Here is an 11,828-nt window from a genome sequence, read left to right as displayed (position 1 = left end):
CCCTTTAAACCCAGAAGCTGTCTAGAGGACAAGCTCTCAGAAGCACCTGAACTGCTCACGGCATGAACAGGAGCCACACTGACACCACAGAGGAGCACAAACCTATTTACAGGACAGGCTGCTGTTCAAGCCTCTGCCCTGCCCATCCTCACACTGTAGCTGCCTGAGGCAGTTTGATCCCCCCCATGGAGCTGCTGATCCTCAGATCACTGCACATTTCATGCTGAAAGGGCTCCTCTCCTTTACCATACCATCTCCAATAAAAAAAAAACAAACAAACAATAAACCAAAACCACAAACAAAACAAACAAAAAAAACCCCCAAAACCCAGTTATCTTTTCATAGTAATTTGACACCTGTTTATACAGGTTTTTTCCATACTGGTAATTCCAGGACCTAATATTTTCAGAAAATTGAAAGGAAAGCATGAGAATCCATGATGAATAGCTGAGAGCATTTTCTCAAAAAGCCTCATTGCCAAGACAATGCATGAAGTATCTATGCCCAGAAGAACATTCCTAACAAGTCTTTTTATTTCGTTTCTTCACATACATCCTCAAAACAGGGGCAGACATCTTAGGTTTTGCCCTTGGGTAAATTGGGTTCATTGCAAATTTATTATTTGCTAGTTACAAATTACTTCAGGTTAGCTGGAAAACCTCAGATGTTACTTTCTTAATGGACAGGCACACTCATCAGTGTTTTTTTGGTTTAAGTTTCCATGGACAAATATCTCTTCTGCAAAAGGCCAGTTTGGAGGTCAGTAGAACAAGCTCCCTACTAGTGACAGAAGTGCTTCTTGCTAGATGGCAAATAGAGCCAACAATCTGCCTCTTTTTGTGCAAGGGGATGGTGGGGAGAGAACAGCACGAACAGTAGTTCCAGAAACTAAAAAGAGCAGTTAAAACACAAGTAAAAAGGGTGTTTGAACAGTCATTAACACACTGAGAGTACATAGACACTTTGCTTGCAAAAGTAATTTCAGACAGTGCTTTGAGTTTAAAGTCAACATTTCTACATCTTTAACCTTCACACAAGAAAGTCATTCACATTTTTATGTTATCTGAAAGATTTCTGTGTATCATGAAAACCTAATTATACCCACAGAGGACAAAAGTGGTCAACAGTACACAATGCAAAGGAAGCAAAAACCTACACCCACCACAGTTCAAACCTGTCACTTTTCCTCAAGCCTCCCACCTCATGCTTACAAACTGCTTGGAAGTTGTCTGCAGCAATCTAAATTATACAACCTTTCAAACTCTCAGTAGGGCAATTAGTCTGTATTATTGCAAAATGAAGGAGGGGGAGGCCAGAAGACAAAAGAACTGAAGAAGAAAATAGTCACAATTACTCCTAGCAATCTGAAAAGGTCCACGGTGCAGCTCTAATGTGCATTTACAGCATTTTCTTAGCTGCTTTATGTGCATTCTTACTACATCTGTGCCCTATCAAATAACTTTCCGATTTATACCTCCCTCCTTTTTAAGGCTCATACAGTTACTGTGCTGTTGTTTGGATTCCAAACCATTATAAATGCCCTACCAAACTCCAATGGTAATTAGTCTCTTTCATTTATTCATTAGGACTTTTCACTGAGAGTTTTAACTGTCTCTCTAAAAAAAACCACCTGAGAACACTCCTATATATCAGTCCTGAACTTTCATAATTTCAGATAGTCATAGTTAGTTTTAGTGAAATGATATTTCTGATCCACAAGATGAAATTTAAAGTATTTCATATAACCTCACTAAAAGCAAATTTCAATAATTCGTATGTTTAAACTATTATTTGTTTTATTCAGTCCATTTTAAAATATTTGTGTCCAACTATGCATATTTTTCAGTGAAATATCTTGGGGAAAGTTCCCATACCTAGCTTTTGTCTGGGTGTCGGCTGAAAATGCAGCAACAGCAACTTTAGGCTGAACGATAACATCATTAATCTCTCACCTCTGCCTTTTCTACCCACAAGACCTAATTTGGCACCTGTTTATGCAGTTCTTTTTCAAATGTCCCCCCCTCTGCCGCTTTTCTACTTTGGATCAGAGGCCTTCTTTGTATCAAGAACAGACAAATTCTCAGCAAATGTGAAATCAAGGCAACCTACAAAAGGTACAATGCTGCAGACTTCTGGCTATGCCTGATCAATAGACACATGAAAAGACAGTTCGGGGTTATCAGGTGCACCTAAGGTGGCTGTTCTTCCTGAGATAATTCAACATCACACCCCCCAGGCCCCTTTGTCTCTTTTTTGGTATCTCTTGGCATCGATCCATTTAAGAGAAAACAGTGCATGCCAGCACACACAGCAAAGGCACTGCGTGTACGATTTGGTTTGTATCGTGATTTCTTCATGCAAGGGACAGTGGGGTTAAAGTCATAGCACTGGTATCTCAGCACATGTGTGTACATCCAAAATAAATTTTACAGGAAGGCATCACTTCTTGATTTTTCTAAACTTATATGTTGGATTTCTTACGTATTAGATTTAAATAAGTTACTAATAATGTATAATTTATTTCAGATCATTTATAATTTATGGCATAGCAGTTTACGGTATGTCTGCATGCAATTATTCCAAACAGTGTTATTTTCAAATAAAAAAATCTAATAAATTGTATCTATGCTTAGAGGCATGAAGGCCAGAGAGGAATCCACTAAGTGCTGGGTAACTTCTGCTACTCACAGCTTTTGACAGAAGAGTAGAAAGCATCCAAAATAAAAGGTGGTTTCAGCCATAAAATTTTTACCTACAAAATATCATCAGCTCTGGGAAGAAGTTTTTTCTACCTCTTTGTTGGGCTGTGATGGTTCCTACTTAGATGACTGCACAGCTAAAGTGAGTAGCTAATCAAAAATGAAAACACACCCACAGGGGTAAGGGAAGGATTGCTCACAGATAAGCAATTTGAAAGCAGCTTGAAATAATACCATGACTGCATTGCTATGAACCCATTTGATATAAAATAGTGGTCTGGGAAGGTATAATAAACCTGTTAATTAGCATTCACTAGGAAAAAATTCAGACTTGTAACCATCAGACCCCTGGGAGCATCTGCCTTGAATTCTGGTCCCTCAGACCCTTCCTGCCTTGAAAAAGACTAGGGAAACAAGTCCTCAGATATTTTCAGTTTTGTGATAAGCTCAGGAACAGTGGCCAAGATTTTGGAACCAAGCTGTTTAAATATTCAAGGTTCTTTTTTTTTTTTTTTTTATTTAGTAAATTATGATGATCATTTGATTTGCTAAAAATAGCATGCTTCAAAATGTACACTCAGGAAGGTATAGGATATGGTGACATTTTTGAGAAGACTTTGATTACAGTTTCACTCATTCTGGTGCTTATCTAGAACAGCAGTTTAATGAAGAGCCAAGGTAAAAATCATCCAGTCTTTAATAAAAATAATCCTTTACTAAGGATTATTTTTATTAAAGACTAGTATTAAGCCATCTTTTCTGCTGCTACAATACTACACTCTTTAGACAAGTGACATTTGAAACTCCTTGCTTCATATAATTTTAAACTCTGCAAAATCACTGACTGACTAATGCACTTCACAGTCCTGTTAGTGTCTTATGGTTTTCACTTTATAGAGCTCCTGAATGCTATTATGTTCATTTATATGTTTCTGTTGCATGAACTTGGCTACTCCTTTGCTCTGAACAAGTAGATCTTCACTTCTGGGAATATTTCATATGGTTTTATTAGGTTCAACCTTTGGAAAAAGTAATCCTAAAGGACTTACTGGACTAGAACAAATTGCAAAATATGGCCAGAAAAGACTGTCAGATAGGAAATTCAGAGTCTCAAAGTACTAACAGGCTAGTGGAGGTAAAAGAGTCTAATCCAGCTTTACCAATAAAATTAACATTCCCTTTATCTCTTGCTTAACTACAGGTCTATATCACAGCATATTAAAATAGTTATTTAAGAAAGCACATTTTCCAAGCAGCTTTTTAGAAAAGAAGAAGAATAATAATGGCAATATTTTCTAAGTGAAAAAACCCTGTTTCTATGCAGATTTTGTGTGTGTGTGATCTGCTGTGATGTGCAGCTGAGGTTGCTGCTAGTTCATTATTTTTTAATGCACACACAAATTCACACAGAGCTTTTTAATAACTTATATTTGTTCATAATGTAGATCAATTTAAAACAGGGAGGGGGTGGGATGAAATTCATGCCACTCAACCATTCTCTGTCAGGTGCCATACCTATTTTAGTACTTTATTTCATCTTTATCAATCAGGAATCTGAAGTTGCTTCAAAAGCTCAGCTTCTCAAAATATATACCAGCTCAAAGACCAGTGGAAAAACCTGTCATTGCTGAACACACATTTCAGCCATTCATATGAATTTCATCCATTTAGTTTATTCAGTAAACTAAAAACCACAGGAAGAATAATCATCTAATGTATGGGAGGCTACCAAATTACAGCTAGATAGATTTATACCAGCTATACATTTAGCTGAAGAAGTTAAAAAATCTCTTGCAGAGAAAAACATATACTGTAAAAAACCCACAATGTGCCTGATGCAGCTCATTAACTTCATTTGAGCTATTACATACTGCAATTATAATAAAAGACTGATTAGGACAGACGACCAATACACCCACTAAGGAGTCTGAAGAGCTCTTCATTTTACAGGGTTCCATAAGAAGGGGTCCCAGAGTCCTGTGCAGCAACCTTTTAGAAAAACTTACCTTTACCCAACTACACACAGAAAGAGCATATCTTAAAAACTTAAAATTTCATTTTATCTCCTAAGATCTTGTCATTTTTCCCTTTGCACATGCACACAATGACATACTCATGCTAACACCTCTGTACTTTGAACATTCTTACCAATAGATTGAAGACTTTATGTAAACTTAATTTAACCCACTAGAAGCAGGAAAAGCAGTCAAATGCAGATGGTATGGACACACAAATGAACGTGTCTTTCATATTTTAATGGATAAAAAAATTAAAAGGTTAATAAAATCAAATAGCAAGAGTTTGTATACAGTGGGCACCAGGGATTTCAGTTTGGTTTCACTATATTCACCAAACTCCCCCAGTACATGCACATCTAATGTTCCCAATAAAGAAGATACACACATTCTTGCAACTTAGATTTAAGGTTTTTTCAATAAAAGGGAAAAATAAAACCAAATGCAAATATAGAAACCCAAATGACAAGTAATCAATATAGGTCCATCTTAATAATATCTCTGCCTCAAACAATGTGTTAAAATTCTATTATATGGAAGTTTATCTCCAAGAAAGTAATCTGCCCCAATCACCTAAAAAAATGATTTTTATCAAGCTTTTTAATTTTTTTGCTTTGGGATGTGGGGCAGTTGCAACTCTTTTTTGTTTAGGTATCTAACACACATATTGATCCATCTTGATCCCTCTACCATAAAAAAGGAAATAACTGAAAATCATGACCAAAACTTGATAACAGTTGAAACAAATTTTAAAAATCCCAACAGCCAGGAATAATTTACAATATTCTTCTACTGACCTACTGTATAATAGATGGCATTAGAAAACCTAAGGGAAGAAGTGAACAACACTCCCCAACACAGGAATCACAAGCTGTGAACGAAAGTTATGAAGCTCTTGACAAAACCACTCTAACTTAAGGTCAACAGATCAAAAGTTGTGCAAAGTTTCACATCTCTCAAAAACAAAGCAATTTTACAGAGATAATCCTACAACCAACTGCAATCCTCAAATCTTCTGTGTACAATATCTGCTGGAAAAAGCATATCCAGCCAAAATGAAGATATAACCATCACTTTAAGTGATACATTTTTTTCTGAAGCTATACATTTCTGCAATTCCAGGCCCTGTATTTTGTGCTGCTGCTGCTGCTGCTTGGTAAGACCAGATCCCTAGCCAGTGAAAGCTTTGAGTCTTACTTAGACTTAACTAACTAAAACAGATCTGAAGGCTTTTAAAATAAAACAAACAAGGGGTTAGTAGGCTGTTAATTAGAATGATTACCATTTTAAGGAGAGAGAACTCACTGAACCAGGGCAGACCCTTGTTTGTAAACCTATTTTTTCTGTGTTTATTTTTTCTGGTCCATAGAAATCTCCCGCCATCTCCTCTGTGGCCCGAGGGGCTGCTCCTCACATCTTTCTGCAATTTATCTGCCCCTTTACATGACGCTCCTGCTCCCCTGGCCTCTTACACTCCCTGGTCCCTCTTTCCCTGGAACCAGACCAGTTACTGTCCAAGGCAAAGAGTAGCTTTGTCCCTCCTGGGGAATCACTCTTCTCGAGTGATTCAGCCAAAACATTTCTTAAACTAGTAACAGAAATTTAAAGAGATAAAATAGATGTCACCCATCACACAGTGTTCAAACCTTTCAGTCTCTGAATATGGATTTTTCCAGGAAAGCCTTGATGTCCAAACTAGTGGGATCTTCCTGCTGAGGAGGGATTCTCTGCCTGCGCCTACTGAGGACTCTTCATCTAGTTCACAGCCTGCTCCAGGCAGGTATCTTTTTCATGGGATGTGAGAACAAGCTCAAGACTGCAGATAGGTTCTGCACAACCAAGTCAGCCTCTCCCACCACTAAGCAAAGCCACACAGTGGGAAGGGACTGCTGTCCTCAGCCCTCTGCAGTTCCTGCAGAGTCAGGTATAAATAACTCACCCTGCTGCTGCAGAGAATGCAGCATTTTCTTCCTCCTGCAGTTCTTACCCTGGCTCTTTATCTCAAGATACTGTTCTTGCACAGCTCACAGTCTGCTTCCAAAAATCTTCTGAAATCTTAATTTATTAAATCTCTGAGTGCACTGTCATAAATCTAACAGAAATAGCACTTAGTCATGCTGCCTATCTCCCCCCTCTGCTTCACCTTGGAGGTACAGACTTTCACCTGTCAAAAATGCTGTGGAATTTGCTGCCAGCACTGTGAGGGGTCTTTTATTATTATTAATATTCTGCAAAGGCTGACTGCCTGTAGGTTGCCTAAGGGCTAGACTGTTGGGTTGCCTGGGTTACCCTTTCTTCCAAAACACAGCTAATCCAGAAGCACATTATGAAAGAAGTGATAAATACTTTCAGCAGATTTAACAGTGAACACCCAGGGCTATAAGAAAATATTTTGCCTTGAGGTGCATGCAAGTACAATGTTGCTACTAAACACCCTTTACTCCTCAAATTGGAGAAAATGGCCCTTTATGAATTGCAAATAGAAGAAATCCTCACAGGCACCCTTCTGTTCTAGCTGCTGCTTCATGAGTGAGAACAGCAAGGGTCTGTGGGGTGGACACTGATCTCCTGATGCTGCTGACCTGCATTCATGGCAGTATTGTACCCCAGATGATAGAAATGCTTCCTAATAAATCAGAAAACTACATGCCAGGCCCCACTACATGCACAGGCATTTGTGTCCACGCACTCAGCACTGTAGGACCAGGTCAATATTATCGGGTCCTGATAGAAAAGCTTTTAAGGGTCAGTCACCCATTAGGAAACCCACAGCTGCCAAGCTGTTCATTGTTCATTTTGTATCCAGTTTCAATCAATAGCCAGAAAGGTCCTATATGCTTTAATCCATTTAGATGGGAGTCTCAACACTCTTGTCAACATGTAGGCTGATGCACAAGTTTCAAAGGACAGAGAGATTTCACCTTGACCTGTACACCCCAAATTCATGCAGGAAGCAGGGAAGAAGAAAATGAAGATGGTAGTCTAGCTCTTGACTGAGCTTTTTTTTTTTTAACTTGTAAACAGACAAAATTGTTTGATAAAACACATACATTAAATTAATGGATCCATTCCACTCTGCAGCTTTAGTTATTTTCGTGCCTACTGCTAGTAAAGCAATTTGATTATGGGACAAGAGGTAGCCAGCTGTCACAGAGGTAAAAGGGTTTTTTTTTCCCATCTTGTCTGTGCTTGTGATGCTACAGTCTTTAATTATACAATTACAGATTTTTTTTTTTTAACTGCTAACTCATTGTCCAATGGGAATAAAATTGTCTTCGAATAAATTAGAACTGCATAGCAATAAAAGACATACCAACAGCCTTCCTTCCTATTAGAGGATTATGGCCATTCCTATTGAGAATGATGATTATAAGCAAAAAAAGAAATTGTAAAACTGAAAAGAAAAAAGAAAAAGATGACTACAGTTAAAATGTGTGAAGGATGCTCTCGAGAACTGAATTCTATTCTGTCATAATTAAAGACTGCTGTATAAAGTTAGGAAGGTCCCTGAAATAAATTGGAAAAAATAATCACTATTTCTTCATTTGCTTTGTGGCCAAAACCTTGATGTCCAGCTGTTGAATGTTTTCATCAGGAAAAAACCTGATTTCTGATTGACATATTGGATGTTTCACAATGAAGAGTACATTGAGATGGGGTCACATTTTTAGTGACTCAAAGTAGGTGCCTGTGTAATTATATCCATTGGCTTTCACTCTTATTGCCTCACACAACACACTAAACCAGCAATAATTACACTACTTTGACTTAAAAACTTGTTGTGAAAAATAAATTAAGTCAAATATTAGAAACACCATATACAGTAGCAAAGAAAGGACTCATAAAAAATTTTGAATTGCACCTTCAGACAAGGATTTGAACAGCAGCCTAGAAACAGAAATGAACATATGGAACTAGAAAGAAAACCTAAGAATGACAAATAGCTGCTTCTTAAGACTATCTTGTGCCTTAATTGAGGTAAAAGAGAAAAAATATACACTATTTTAAAATGCTTCAGAATGCAAACACTTAAGGAAGCCTTAAGCCTTTCTTTGCCTTTGGAGTACTCAAATTGCATTCTAAGTACAATATTAATATTAATTTCCTCTTTTTTGAGGTTTATTAATACCATTCCCAGTGGAAAAGGCATAGCATCGGACTACATGAATTTCTTTTGCTTTGAGTACTAATTACCTGCCACCACTTTACATGGACAATACAAAGACAACATTTTATTCTGTTGTGGGCTCAGAAAAAACATGTAAGTGCCTTTTGTCTGGATGTCCAGGTAACAGGACTACCTTTTTCCTTTTTCCAACTAGCCTTGCCTGTGCTCCTTACTCAGGGACATTTTGGCATGATGGTAGAAGGTGGTAGCTGAGCTGCCCTTGAAACAGGATGATGTTTCTTGTAAATTCATCCAAGAGTCAAAGTTTTAATAGATTAATTAAACTTGTCAAACTCTTTAAAAGCATTTTTCCCCAAAGAAATTTATCACCTATGAAGTAATGAACTAAAGTGCAATAGCTAATTACCTGCAGAACATCAGAAGTACAGAGCATTTCACTGCAGGGTTACCCTGTTGCATTAGCCAACGAGTCTGAAAAATAACCCATCATAGTGTAGGAGGTGCATTAAGAAAATACCTTAAACTAAGACATAGACTTCTAAAATAGTTGTACTATAAGCTTTAGAAAAAAACCAAGTGATCTATAACAGTGTAACCATTTCTAATTTAATTTTATCTAATTTTTGTTGCCCGTGCCTTCAAGTTTGTCTATGTACAGCAGATGTACAACGTGACATATGTCCACATCTCCAGCACTTGGTCCCAACTTTAAATCCTTGTGAGGAACTGCGAGCCGTTTGATTTCTGAATGTACGCATTGTTACTTTTTTTTAGCCTATTCCTGAAAACTTCAGCATTGAAATCAAAAGAGAGCCAGACTATGTGTTCAGTGTGTGTTTGAGCCATGAAACATTCTCCCTCAAAAAAAACCCCCCAAAAAACCAACAAACAAAAACAGAAAAGCCAAAAAATTGAAAGATTGCCACCAAAATAAAAAGTGTTACTGGCTGAATAACCCCATTTAAACCCACCACACTATTTCAGTGACTGTTGTAGTCCACCCCTTTCAGATGTCTGCGTGGAATACACATCTAAACTTTCCTCTCACTTCAATATTTAGGATTTGCACGTGGTTCAAGGTATCAATAGGTTTAAAGGTAAAAAGAAATATAAAGTGTAGCTCACTAATGATTTGGTTAAAGAGTTAAATAGAAGAAAAAAAAAATCAAGAATCACATGCCAAGATGGCCTGCTTCTCTCTCATTAAATGTAACTTCAGGTGATGTGTATGTCAAAGAGGGGTTGCACTATAATGTAAGAACATCTGTCACTTTTCATATTTTGCTTTGACATGAACTAGCAATCAAACAAAAATTAAATCTATTAGCAATTTTATTTAACTTCATAGTTAGTACGTCAAAAGTGCGTTTTTTTCCCTGAAAAAGCTATTTTAGTAATGTTCAACCTATTCATGTAACTGATACACATTTTACATGTTCCAATAAAAAAAAAAGATGTTTCTGATGTAACTGCTTCATTTTTCATATCTCTCTACATTTCTGAGTTTACTAGTACCAAGCTATTGCCAAGAAAAATATTAAAATTTTATATAAACTTGGGCTCTGGATTCTAGAATGCACTTGCGGGAGATACTTTTTACTAAAATGTATATTTTACCCAATATCCTGTACACAAGAAAGAATTGTTTGAACACCACAACTCCTTAGCTTTGTGCCATATTCCATCTCAGATTTACTGACATTTCCTTGAGGGCTGTTATTGGTGTCTGTTGTATTTTTATATTCTCTAAGTTTTCTCATCATGTTTTGCTATGTGGTAGCAAGTTCTCCACATAGTTTGGAGCTTAAACAACTTTTTTCTGGAAAAAAATTAACTTGAAAATTTCTTCCTTACGGGGATTGATTATGATTGTTGTCAATGCCAGGAATAATAAAGCACAGTATAAGTTGTAATGCTGAGTAAGCTTTAAGTGCAACTGGTTAAAGAAGCTTCCTCTAATATCAGTGCTGAGTAACCATGTGCTTTAGTTAAATGTGTAACTGCATGCAATATAGTTTACTGTAACCATTGAGTTTTACTGTATATAAACAGCAATATTTACAACTCTTAATACAAAGCAGTTTAACACAATGAGCAAAGAAGATGAAAAGTTTTCCAAGTCTAGTTCTTTACCAAGATGAAAGCAATAGGATCTAAAGCAATCAGGAACGCCAGTATTTCACAAGAAAAGCATAACTCCTGCACACAACTGCTCTACCAAATAGGAAAATTGTGGGGTTTTGGGGTTGTTTGTTTGGTTTGGGTTTTGGGTTTTTTTTAATAGCTTATCCAAAAGTCCCAGGAGACATAGGAATTTCATGCAGCCACTCAGAAAAATAGCCCAAAGATATGCTACAATCCAAGTGGGGAGCAAATATTAAAAAGAAAGGCAATGAAAATAGAACAGAAACAGTTAAAGATATGTAATCTTAAAATAAATAATAAAGGAACAATGGAAGGATGATATTGGAGTGATCTCAACAGTTACACTTAGCAACTTCAGTGGTTGCAAATAGGTGAGGTTACCCTGTATACTCCACGTATGCAATCTGTGTTGCTATGAATAAACTGCGGCTTGAATTACAAATTCTTCCAAGTCAGCCATTAACATCCCATTTCTCTACTTAGTGAGTGGAGAGCTCTTCCCTGAAAGAGCTACAAAAATGTTTTGTATGACATTCATCAGAAATACATGTATAGCACAGGATCTTTCTACATAGCTTTGTGTTCTGAGCAGTATCAGCCTGGTTTTTATATCAGCAGGAGCAAATATAAACTGCTGATCCAGAAACAAATCCATGTATTCTCCAGTGTCTCCTACTACTGCCCCTCAACTGTTTTGCATATATACTCTGTGACCAAATTGAAAACCCCACAAAACCCAAACTCTGATTTTTATTTCAATTCTCCCTTTGGAGTCTGGAGAGCCACAAAAGAGATACAATAAGATAACCCGTTCCCTTCCTTTTCCAATAAAAGACATGG

Source organism: Manacus candei, unplaced genomic scaffold (genome assembly GCF_025592945.1).
Source record: "Manacus candei isolate 608988 ecotype Guabito, Panama unplaced genomic scaffold, ASM2559294v1 h1tg000014l, whole genome shotgun sequence".
In the NCBI taxonomy this organism is placed as follows: Eukaryota; Metazoa; Chordata; class Aves; order Passeriformes; family Pipridae; genus Manacus; species Manacus candei.
The sequence above is the reverse complement of the archived record's forward strand: the minus strand, read 5'-3'. Positions refer to the sequence as shown.